At 37.9% G+C, this 12,392-nt stretch overlaps 1 pseudogene; it reads left to right on the forward strand.

Annotated features, from left to right (window-relative positions):
* The window catches only part of LOC128563832 (telomeric repeat-binding factor 1-like), a 59,200-nt pseudogene that overhangs the window by 37,126 nt on the left and 9,682 nt on the right, over positions 1–12,392 (forward strand).

A 12,392-nucleotide genomic window follows, 5' to 3' on the forward strand; every position in this document is an offset into this window, starting at 1 on the left:
GTGTAGCCCTCAGCAGAGTGCCATGGCGTCACAGCTCATAGCAACCTCAAACTCTTGGGCTTACGCGATTCTCTTGTCTCAGCCTCCCAAGTAGCTAGGACTATAGGCGCCCACCACAACAATGCCTGGCTATTTTTTTGTTGCAGTTGTTGTTTAGCTGGGCTGGGTTTGAACCTGCCACCCTCGTACATCTGGCTGGCACTGTAACCACTGTGCTATGGGCACTGAGCCAAAATATTCTTTTTCTTTCTTGGACAGAGTCTCACTCTGTACCCTGACTAGAGTGTTGAGGCATTATAGCTCACAGCAACCTCAAGTTCTTGGGCTCAAGTGATCCTCTTGCCTCAGTTTTTAGTAGAGACAGAGTCTATTGCTCAGGCTAGTCTTAAACTTCTGAGCTCAAGTGATCTACCTGCCTTGGCCTCCCAGAGTGCTAAGATAATAGACATGGGCCACAGTGCTTGGCCTTTTCTTCTTTTTTTTTTTTCCCCCTAAGAAATGGGATCTCTGTCACAAAGGCTGGAATGTAGTGGTGTGATTGTCCCTCACTGCAGCCTTGAACTCCTGGACTCAAGCAATCCTTTCTTCTCAGTCCCCTGAGTAGCTAGGCTATAGTCATGTACCTCTATCTATACCAGGCTAATTTTTAAATTTTTTTTCTTAAACAGAGATAGCACTGAGTATATTGCCCAGGCTGCTCTTGAACTCCTGGGCTTGAGCAATTCTCTTGCCTCAGCCTCTGAAAGTACTGAGATTACAAGGTCTGAGCCATTATACCTTGAAAATTTTTTCAATTAAGTAATATATGACAAAATTTCTTGTGTTTGTAATTTAATTTTGTTTGTGTGATTTATGTTAATATATTTCTTCTGTTTTCTTTAGCCTTTACAGAGGAAATTCCGTATGATAATCTCTTGGAAAGATACATTCCATTCCATTTTTCAACACTTCAGCTTCAATCACATGATGGAAAAGATTAAGACTTACGTAAATGACGTGCTAAATGAAAAGTCATCAGCCTTTCTCATGAAGGTATACATATTATTTCGGATTGACTCTAATAACAAACTTAAGAGAAATTGTTTTATTATGATAAAGGAGAATACTTGAAATAGAAATCCTTCAAAACTAATAGGAATTTTGTCTAGTGATTTTGTATTAGAATGTGATTAAATGTTAAAATTAGGGAATCTCATAAAAGGGCTTTGGGTGGTCTTTGTAGTATTTCTAGAACTTTTGAAAATTAGATTTGGGGAAACTTTTCAAAATAAAAAGTTGAGGGGAAACATCAGAATGAATTAAGAAAAGAAATTAGAGAAAGTAAATTTAGTTTTTCTTTGTTTCTTTTTTTTTTTTTAAGTATAGGCTGGGTTTTACTCTTGCTCAGGCTGGTCTGGAACTCTTAAGCTCAAGCAATCCTCCCTCTTGCCTAAGCCTCTCAGACTGCTAACATGACAGGTATAAGCCATTGTGTCTGGCCCAAAATTTTAGTTGTTGTTTTTTTAGAGATGGACACTCATTTTGTCGCCCTCAGTAGAGTGCTATGGCATCACAGCTCACAGTCCAGCTCTTGGGCTTAGGTGATTCTCTTGCCTCAGCCTCCCGAGTAGCTGGCTAAGGTAGCTGCTGCTGGTATCATATTTATTAGTGAAAATAACAATACAGTGTTCTTTATTGGTCTATAAGTAGGTACTTCGGCTATGATTATCAAAGAATTAGAAGGTTTAAATTAACGCTATTTGTTTAAAATGGCTTAATACATTTTCCCTCTTATCTCACCCCTTTCACACAACCTTTTTAACGGCAGCAGCAAAAGTAGTGGAAAGCAAAAGAACAAGGACAATAACTTCCGAAGATAAACCCAAAGGTAATGATACTGAAAGTGAAAGTGAAGCTAATTTGGATAGAGGAAAAAGGTTTGTAAATTTATTCATTGATATACTTTGTCTTATGAATATTCTGTCTTTATGTAAAAGTGATGCCAATGAGCCATTATTATTATTAACAATAATTAATGAGGAGTGGGTATCTCACAGATGATGAACATTGGGATACTTGGAGTACTGTACAGTTATTTTATAACCTACGCAAATTATATATGCTAAGCAAAAATAATGAGAAAACATTACAGTTTAAATAATGTGGGTAATTTCATTTACCATTCTCACTGAGGTAATGAGTTTGAGGTTGTAAACCTGAATGACCTTTGTCCCTTAATTGCCACGTGTCCTGTTTGTATGCCTCATTCTGTTTCACTGTACTAAGAGTTATTCTAGTTTTTTAAGATATTGATATTGGCCAGGTATGATGGGTTATGCCTGTAATCCTAGCACTGTGGGAGCCTGAAGTGGCTGGATTGCTTGAGCTTAGGAGTTCGAGACCAGCTTGAACAAGAATGAGACCCTGTCTCTAAAAATAGGAAAAAGAAAAACAACAAACAGGTTGGGCATTGGGGTAGGCATCTGTAGTCCCAGCTTCTCATGAAGAGGATCACTTGAGCCCAAGAGTTTGAGGTTGCTGTAAGCTATGGTGATGCCATAGCCCTCTACCATACAGGGCCACGAAGTGAGACTCTGTCTCCAAAAAAGAACAAATGATTTTCATATTTATATATCTTCTTTAAAGCTAAGCCAAACAGTTTATGTGAAGAAATGATTTGATCTGATGCTAGGAGGAAATAGGTTGGTCCAGTCCTACATACTGAGAGATAGTGGTAGTTCAGTCTCCACAATTATTTTTCCTTTAGGGATTTTTTTTAAGAGTTATCTTTCTCTTTAGAAACTAACTCTATCGAGGAAGAAACAGCTCTTGTCATATAAAGATCTTTTCGTTGAACCCATGGTCTGTTCCCTCTGTTCTTCCATCTTTAACTCAAATCCAGGTAGTCAAATCCCTGTGGTCTCTAGATGGATATGTCTGGCAACAGATATAATATTGTTGTTTCTTCTTGGGCCCATGATGTAAGTACTGCAGGTATCCCATCTTGACTACTTATTTAGAGATAAGATGGGTGTCCAACTTCGATTGAGGCTCAGTTAGTAATCTCTTCTCTTCCTGGCTTTCAGCACATGACATCTTTAATGATGGACTTCTCTTGGATAACATACTTATTTACCTATATCTTAGCCATGATACCTAAAGGCTGTACCTAAAGTCTTATTTTATTCTAAAACCCATTTTGAGAAGTAGAGATTCCATTTTTGTGGGCTTAATTGCTGCATTTTGTTTAGGAAATCATGGTTTAACCATACTACGACCCATTCCATTCTTGTGGCCAAACTATCCTGCTCAGTGTAATATTGCTATAATAAAAACTTATACCAGGGTTCTTACAGATGAGTACATTTCCTATGTGCTCTCTTAGTGTCAGACCACCCAGTTGTTTGAGATCCTCTCCTAGACATAGACACTGTGCAATCGATGTGTGTAAAACAGAGCTCTTCATATTCTTATCTGCCACTCTGCAGATTGACTCTCCTGGACCTCACATGTCCAGTTGTCTCTTCAAGTATTAAGAATCCTTCTCAGAAATGCTTCACAAATCCATACTTATCTTTTTTATCCTAGATTATTACGTAGCTTTGTACCATACAAATCTGTCCTTGACAAAACTTCCAGAAATAGCTTCCACAAAAATAAATCTGTTTAAATCACTTTCCGGCTTAAAAACGTCTTGGCTCTTGTTGCTACTAGATGAATCAGAATTTATTGGCATGGCTTACAAGGCTTCCATAGCCCTGTTCTCTTTTTTTCACACACATACAGTCTCATCTCTAAGCAATAACCCCTCCCCACATACATAGTACTTTATAGCAACACGACACTACTCTCCAATCTTATAAGTTTTCACCCCTCTACTTTTGCTTAGTTGCTTCTATTCTGAATTCTCATCTTTTTATTCTCTCCAAGGCAAGTTCTTATTTGCCATTCAAAGTGTATCTTATTTGAGATACACTTGCCTAGCTCTCTGATAACAGTTGTCACTTCTGTACTCTTCATAGCACCAAGTCACACCTCTATAAAAGGACTTCTCTTGGATAATAACTTGCCTGTTTACATGTATCTCACTAAATTAGAATTCTTTGAAGTTTTGTAATTAGATTTGAAGCATCTTAATTACTTTGGTAGCCTTGGTGTCTTGTTTGTTACCACATATACATTAGAACTTGTAGAGCAGTAGCGACAGAAAGCAAAACCAAAACTAGAGCCAGGGTAAAGATCAGAAATCAAGCAAATATCAAAACCATCCTGAAAACAGAACCAGGGCAAATAAAATGTGAAATGACCAGCATTAGGATGTATATGAAGTGGGCATAGAATGAGAAGTGTAATTGCTTTGCCAGAATGGAATAAATGAAAAAGATAAAACGGGAGGAAAAGAACTGTGATTGTGAGAGTCAGACAAATGCTAGAAAAATTGAAAGGGCCAGGCGCAGTGGCTCACGTTTGTAATCCCAGCACTTGGGGGGCTGAGGTGGGCGGATTGCCTGAACTCAGGAGTTTGAGATCAGCCTGAGCAAAAGCGAGACCCTGTCTTTAAAAAATAACTGGGCGGAGGGCGGCGCCTGTGGCTCAAAGGGGTGGGGTGCCGGTACCGTATGCCAGAGGTGGTGGGTTCAAACCGAACCCTGGCCAAAAAAAAAAATAATAATAATAATAACTGGGTGTTGTGGTGGGGCCTGTAGTCTCAGCTACTTGGGAGGCTGAGGCAAGAGAATCACTTAAGCCCAAGAGTTGGAGGTTGCTGTGAGATGTGACAGGTTGGTACTCTACCGAGGGTGAAAAAGTAAGACTCTGTCTCAAAAAAAAAAAAAAAAAAGAAAAAAGAAAAGACAGCAGTGCCTGTAGCTTAGTGGGTGCCAGCCACATATACCAAGGCTGGCGGGTTCAAACCTGACCCGAGCCAGCTAAAACAATGACAATTGCAACAACAACAACAAAGGCGTTGTGGTGGGTGCCTATAGTCCCAGATACTTGGGAGGCTGAGGCAAGAGAATCACTTAAGCCCAAGAGTTGGAGGTTTCTGTGAGCAGTGACACCACGGCACTCTAATTCAGGGTGACAGCTTGAGACTGTTTCTTAAAAAAAAAAAAAAAAAAAAAAAGAAAAGAAAAATCAAAACCCTCAGGTTATACAAGATTAAACAAAATAAATAGTGTGTGCTGGTAGAGCTTATATAATTGTCTCTTAGTATGCTAGGGGAATTGGTTATAGAAATGAACTATTTGCATATAACCTGTGTACTTCCTTTCATGTACTTTAAATTATTTCTAGATCACTTATAATACCTAGTACAATGCTGAAGGAATTGAGGTGGACAGCTTCCTGGAGGTGTTAGTGTTGAGCAGGGCATTGAAGGATGGTTAAGATTGTAATAGGTGGGTGCATGAAATGTCATTTCAGGAAAGAGAAATAAGTGAATAATATAAGTGAAGTCATGGAGGTATAAATGGTCATACTGTTTGTGGAAACTGTTTTAACTATAGCAAAGAGGAATTTATTCAATTCCCAAAAGTTCATTTGGAGATGATGGGGAGGATAATCAATTAAAAGTTGAACTCATCAGCTCAGTGCCCATAGCACAGTGGTTACAGTGCCAGCCACATACACCAAGGGTTTTGGGTTTGAACCCAGCCTGGGCTAGCTAAACAATACAGACAACTTCAACAAAAAATAGCCGGGCATTGTGGCAGGCACCTGTAGTCCCAGCTACTTGGGAGGCTGAGGCAAAAGAATCGCTTAAGCCCAAGAGTTTGAGATTGCTGTGAGCTGTGATGTGATGGCACTCTACCAAGGGCGACATAGTGAGACTCTTGTCTCAAAAAAAAAAAAAAAGTTGCACTCATCAAATTATATACATTAAACCTGTAGTGTTTTTTTGTAAATGAATTATACCTCAGCAAAGCTGTTTTTAAAAAAAGACTTGATTTCATGGAAATAAAGAGCTGTGGAAGAGTTTTTATTTTGTTATTGTTGTTGTTGTTGTAGTTTGGCCTGGGCCAGGTTTGAACCCAACCACCCTTGGTATATGGGGCCGGCACCCTACTCCCTGAGCCACAGGCACCACCCCGAAGAGTTCTTGAAAGTGCGTTATTATGATTGCTTGATGGTAGCATTCACTGTGCTTAACTTAACGTTTGGAGAAGCTTGATTTAATACCTCTTATAAGCACATCTGTGCAAAAATTTAGCCATGTTGTAATGGACTGTGTTTCAGGGTTTCTTTCCAAATACATTTTTATGAATTAAAATATAGTTTGACTATGTGAGAAGTACTATCCTTATGAAAAGTTTCTTTTGTTTACGTTCTTAATAATTTTTTTCTTCTTTTGAAGTGTGAATGACAAACAGTCTACAGTAACTGAATCCTCAGGGGGTACACTATCCTTATCGAGCTGAGTAAATTGTCATTTTTCTCTGTCTTTCAAATCTTTGATTGAAGCAAATCATGCAGACCTAAATGTTGCAATAACTACCACATAAATGGTATGATATAAAAAATATTACATGGTCCTGTTTAACAAGTATTCAAGACCCTGACATATCTTGAATTTTAAACTGTAAAAGTCTGCTTCTAGAACTCTGGGTGGTTTCACAAGGCCATTTTTGTAATACACATGTAGGCAATACATGAGCTTAAAGCAGATATTTAGTAAACTCCTACTTCATCATAGAAACACATATATTGCTGGGGCAGGAAGGGGATGGGCCTTACATTTCTGATAGATGTCCCAAACTCCAGTTTATTAAATTATTAAGTATGTATAAAATTGTACTTGATCTGTTAGAAATGCTGTGACAGATAGAATGTATTCAGAGAGCAGCTATTCTGCATGAATGAATTTGAAGATAGAGCAGTTGAAATCACAAGTAGAATGAGGAGAAGAGCTAGCTGACTTGGTGTAGAGGAGGTCACCGGACATGAGGAATTCAGAGGCCAGATGTTATGGGTTGTCCATGATAACACCAAAGTAGTTCATTTACAGCAGCACTTAGGTATGGAGAAAGGTCTTTGAATGATGGGAGGTGTTTAGAAGGATAGTGAATGGCTATGAAGAATTAATAGTTGGTGATCCACCTCAGTGTCATGAATCCTCAAGGGCTGAGGTTTCCACAGAAGCAGGATTCTGAAAGTTACATTTATTGAGAAATGAAAACGACTATACTTCTGGGCTCCTTTGGTTTTTGGAGGATGGAAGATGAAACCACTTTCTACTTGAGAGGGCCACAAAGGAATCCGTGGGAAAGTGCTAGATTTTGCATAAGTCAAACAGATGGAAGAATTGTGAAGAGCATCCAGAAAATACAATAGAAACTTTTGAGAGGGAGGGAGAGAAGAGAAGACGGAAAGAGCTAGCTGTTGGCATAGGCTATTTACGGGAATAAAAGTATAGCTAAAAGAGCTTACCTTTTAGGTGGAGATAATTGATACAGTTTCCCAAGTTTAGGGAAACTGCTTTTTGAGTGTTAGCTTTCTGCGTAATAAAATTAAAAGCTAACACCAGCTTGCAGCTTTGTCAAAATTATACCATATCTTACATTTCCAAACAGGCTTACCTTTCAGAAAAGCTCTTGATTTCTGAGTAGATAACATGAAAGAGAAGGAAGTCTAACAACAGAAATTTTAAGAAGCTTGAAATTTAAGGTTTAGAGTGAGATCCCATCTCTAAAAAAATAGCCGGGTGTTGTGGCAGGAGCCTGTAGTACCTGCAACTTGGGAAACTGAGGCAAGAGAATCACTTGAGCCTAAGAGTCTGAGTTTGCTGTGATCTATGACACTCTACTGAGGGTGACAAAGTGAGACTGTATCAGAAAAAAAAAAAGAAATTTAAAGTGAAATTGGGCACTAGCAGAAGAGTACCAAAGAGGGGGGGCTATGCTAGAGCATCCTAGAGCAGATGAAAACAGATTGTGTGACTAGTTGTCATAGCTCTACTAATCTTTCTGGAACCAATCACAAGCTTTCATATTCCGTTTAGATCTCACAAGAATCTTCTTATCTAATTTGAAATGTGGAAGCCAGCAACAAGACCTTAATAAGAAAAAAGAAAGAGTAGGAACTCTTCAATGTGAGTACTCTTATTATAGTTTTAGAAGTGAAGAGTTGTGTCTCCAAACAATCCAACTGTTGACCTTACCACTACAACATGGAAACATACTTCAGAAAACAGAAGCACAAAGAAGCTAAATGTCTTGGCTTCATAGAGTTAATTCAGGTGGTGATTATGAGAATATTAGTTATTCTAATTGCCTAGCTTGGAGTTCTTTAACTGTGGTATTCGTTTTTCTAACTTAACTGTGTTTGACATTTTCAAACACAATCATGTGCTGCATAATGACATTTTAGTAATTTTGTCAATGACACTGGCCCCATAGGAGTATAATGGAGCCTATATAGACATCTGATACATGGCACTTGATATTAATATTGCAGATCAAGTAGGGGAAATGATTGCTATTCAGTAGTGGTTCTGGTTTTCCACATTAAAATGTATGTGCGTATATCATCTAGGTTTGTGTAAGTATACACTATGATAATCACATACGGAAATCACCTAAGAATACATTTCTCTGAACATATCTTTGTCATTAAGGAAAGCATGTTTATAGTTAGTTTTCTGAGAAGTACAGTTGAGAGCATTGAATTAGCAAATACTGAATCATTACTCCTAGGGGAAATGCGAGGTTAGGTTCCTACGAGCTTCTGATCACAGCATTTTTGTGAACTGATCAATACATAACCTTGTTTATGTGTGTTTCTGTTAAGACACTTTATTATATATGGTTGACTCATTAATATTTAATCACTATCAGTAGCACTGCGTAACTCAGGCCTAACTAAAGCTTACGTAACACATATTTTCTCTGTAAAAATACAGCCTTTTGCACTTAGGAACATTAGGTAGTACTTCAGTGCTACATGTGGGGGCAGTAAAATTGCAAACAAAAAGCACAGAAATTCAAAAAATGTGTCACTAAACAAACCATGAAAAAGATACTTGTTTTTAGTATGAGAGATGAAACAAAGCAGAGCATTGCTCTGTTTTATGTCAGCTGTGGAAGCGTGCATGTCTGCCAATTCAAAAGTTTTCATTGCCTTGGATGTGTCCATCAGTGACCCTCAGTGCTGTATTGATTGATTTTGAAGTTAGACAAATTTTAGTAGGTCAATGAATTTTCGTATAGAATCCCTGAATTATATGGATTGACTATATAGAGAATCTGTATCCTCCTTATTGCATTTAAACTTTGTTATTTTATGAAAGGAATTGCTGGATTTAAAAAAAACAATGCCCCGAAAAGAAAAAGAGCTCTTAAGAGTGAGTGGTCCATTTAAAAAAAAAAGAGCAGTCCATGATTATTTTCAATTATAATTTTATTGCAAGTTCTATCTTAAGTATATATTCATTTAAAAAACATTAAATTATTATTGATCCTATATTAATATCCTAGATACAGTACAAATGCAGGAATTTTTAAACCTTAGAGATAAAAAACCTAAATACTTTTAGGTCATAATAAAAATAATAAATGCCATAATTAAATTAGATTTTTTTTTTTTTGAGACACTCAAGCTGTCGCCGTGGGTAAAGTGCCATGGTGACATCATAGCTCACAGCAACCTCCAATTCTTGGGCTCAAGCAATTCTCCTGCCTCAGTTTTTTGAATTTTTTAGTAGAGACTGAGTCTCTGACTCAGGCTGGTCTTACATCTATGAGCTCAAGTAATCTACTCACCTTGGCCTCCCAGAATGCTTATACTCCCAGAGGATACAGGTGTGAGCCATCGTGCCTGGCCTGAAATTAGATTTATTTTATAGTCATAAAGTACTAACTTGATGCCAGGCATATAGTAGGCCTGCAATAAATATTATTGAATAATTTTATTCATACCTGATAACTGATGACGTGCACACTATTAGCTAATATATGAAATACAGCTCTAAAACATTTATATTCATAGGTATTATTATCACTTTCATTTTAAAGTGAGAAAACTGAAGGTCTTAAGTTATTTGCCTAATGTTGGAATTCCAGAATTGATTTTGGTTTGGTTTTTTTTTTTTTGGAGGGAGAGTCTCACTTTGTCACCCTTGGTAGAGTGCCATGGTGTCATAGTTCACAGCAACCTCAAACTCCTGGGCTCAAGCAATGCTGCTGCCTCCCAAGAAGCTGGAACTACAGGCTGGCACCCCCTATTTTTTTTTTTTTTTGTAGCAATGGGTTCTCATTCTTCTTACTCAGTCTGGTTGCAAACTCCTGAGCTCAGACAATACACATTCCTTAACTACCCAGTTTGCTAGGATCACAGGTGTGAGCCACCATGCCTGGCCCAGAATTGTTTTTTATATCTGTTGCTGCAAGACAGCTATGAATCATAATTCTAGACTAGAATAGTTAGAATATTTTTCTGGACTTCTAATTTCACAGTCTAAGTTGAAAGAAAAGGAGACATTAGCTTGTTCATGCTCTATCTACATGGTATATCAGTAATTCAACTTTGATGAAGATCATAACCTCTTTGAAGAGCAGCTTGCCAATGACTATAGCTGTTGAATCTATAAAGTCTTGTGAGTTTTGGCATGTTTCTTGACTTTTTGTTAGCTATCAGTAATATGAACATTCTTTTAAAAATTCAGTTTACTGGGCGGTGCCTGTGGCTCAAGGAGTAGGGCGTGGGTCCCATATGCCGGACGTGGCAGGTTTTTTTTTGAGACAGAGTCAATTTTTCACTCTCAGTACAGTGCTGTGGCATCATAGCTCACAGCAACCTCAAACTCTTGGGCTCAGATGATTCTTTTGCCTCAGCTTCCCAGGTAGCTGGGACTACAGGCACCCACCACAATGCCTGGTTATTTTTAGAGACGTGGTATCGCTTTGCTTAGGCTGGTCTCGAACCTGTGAGCTGAGGCAATTTACCTTCCTTGGCCTCCCAGAGTGTTAGGATTATAGGCGTGAGCCACCCCGCCTGGCCCTTAAACATTTTCTTAAGAAAATTTCACAGCAATCCTGTATGATAACTATTTTTCCATTCTGTAACAGATGATGAAAAGACAGGCTCAGGTAGGTGAGATGACTTTTTAAAGTCATAAAAAAGTCAAGACTCAAACCACCACTCCCTCTTGATTTTCAAAGATTGTGATCTTTGCACTGTGCCATGCTGCTTGCAGTTTTGAAGGAAAAAAATTAAACAGGTAGAAAGTTTTCTTTTTCTTAGAATAGCTAATAAATAGGAATTTTGGATAGTCTTTGGAAACAATTTGTTTTTTCTTTTATGTGAAATAATTTTTGATGACATTCTTTCTATTTTCAGGTAAAAGAAAGAAGAGAGAGAAGAGCAACGGAAAGCAGGATATCACGTGTTTCAAAGAGTCAAGCAGTAACTCCCGAGAAACATCAATCTAGAAAAAAACAGGTATTTATTTTTTATTGTATTTGAATAATGTTTATGAACCTTTAAGTTATAAATGGGCAAAGTAATACTTAAATTTTCCTTTTAATCTCTTTTAAAAGAAATATAAAAGAAAAACTAGAAAATAGTAATACCCATAGGATAAAATTTTTCCTATTAACAAGAAGAGCTTTGTGTCTCATTCAGAAATAATTCAACTTTTGTTTCCAGTGTTCTTGAGTTTCTGCTTTTAGCCCATCCTCCCAGTCTCATTTTCCAAAATGCTGGAATTATAGGCATGAGCCCCCATGTCCAGCCCTTTTTTTCCCCCTTTGCACAAGCAAATTTGCAAATGGCTCATATTAAGGTATTAAAGCTGGCAGGCTACTAGAGATATCTCCTGTAACTCAAGGTTATTTGGAGCTGTATTTCTCCCCAATGAATGTAGCAAACAGGTCCTACTTTTGATTTGCTTTCTACAGATACTACTTGTCTGTGGGATACTTTTGATCTTAGGCCTACCATCTCTGTCCTTTTGAGCTATAGTGGGTTGAGGGCAAGCTCCTGCTGTTGCAGACCAGGGATTTAGGGTGTGCACCTTAGGGTGTGTTCTTACTTTGAAAGGGTATATACCACAGGCCTTGAGATATCTGTAGGTAAAGTGCTTGTGACCTGCTTCCTCAGGTCCTTTTTCAGTTGGCACTGATTATATACCCCTTTTACCTATATTATGATTCTGATGCTTGCTTTGTCTCTTCAGACTTTTTTTTGCCCTTTATCTGGCATGTTTTTAATCTTTTTGTTGATAGCTGGACATAATGTATCAAGTACAAGGAACTGAGATAAATGACCCTTGAGTATGAGGTTTTATGTTTATCTGGCTGTGTTGTTTGCTAAAGCTGTAGGTGTTAGAGGCTAAAAGTACCTCTAGTATCCTTGTTTTTGTCTCTTGTTGTCTTGGGTTTCCCTAGAGACTGCTTCTTATTAAGGGTCTGATATTA

Source organism: Nycticebus coucang, chromosome 13 (genome assembly GCF_027406575.1).
Source record: "Nycticebus coucang isolate mNycCou1 chromosome 13, mNycCou1.pri, whole genome shotgun sequence".
NCBI classification, from domain to species: domain Eukaryota; kingdom Metazoa; phylum Chordata; class Mammalia; order Primates; family Lorisidae; genus Nycticebus; species Nycticebus coucang.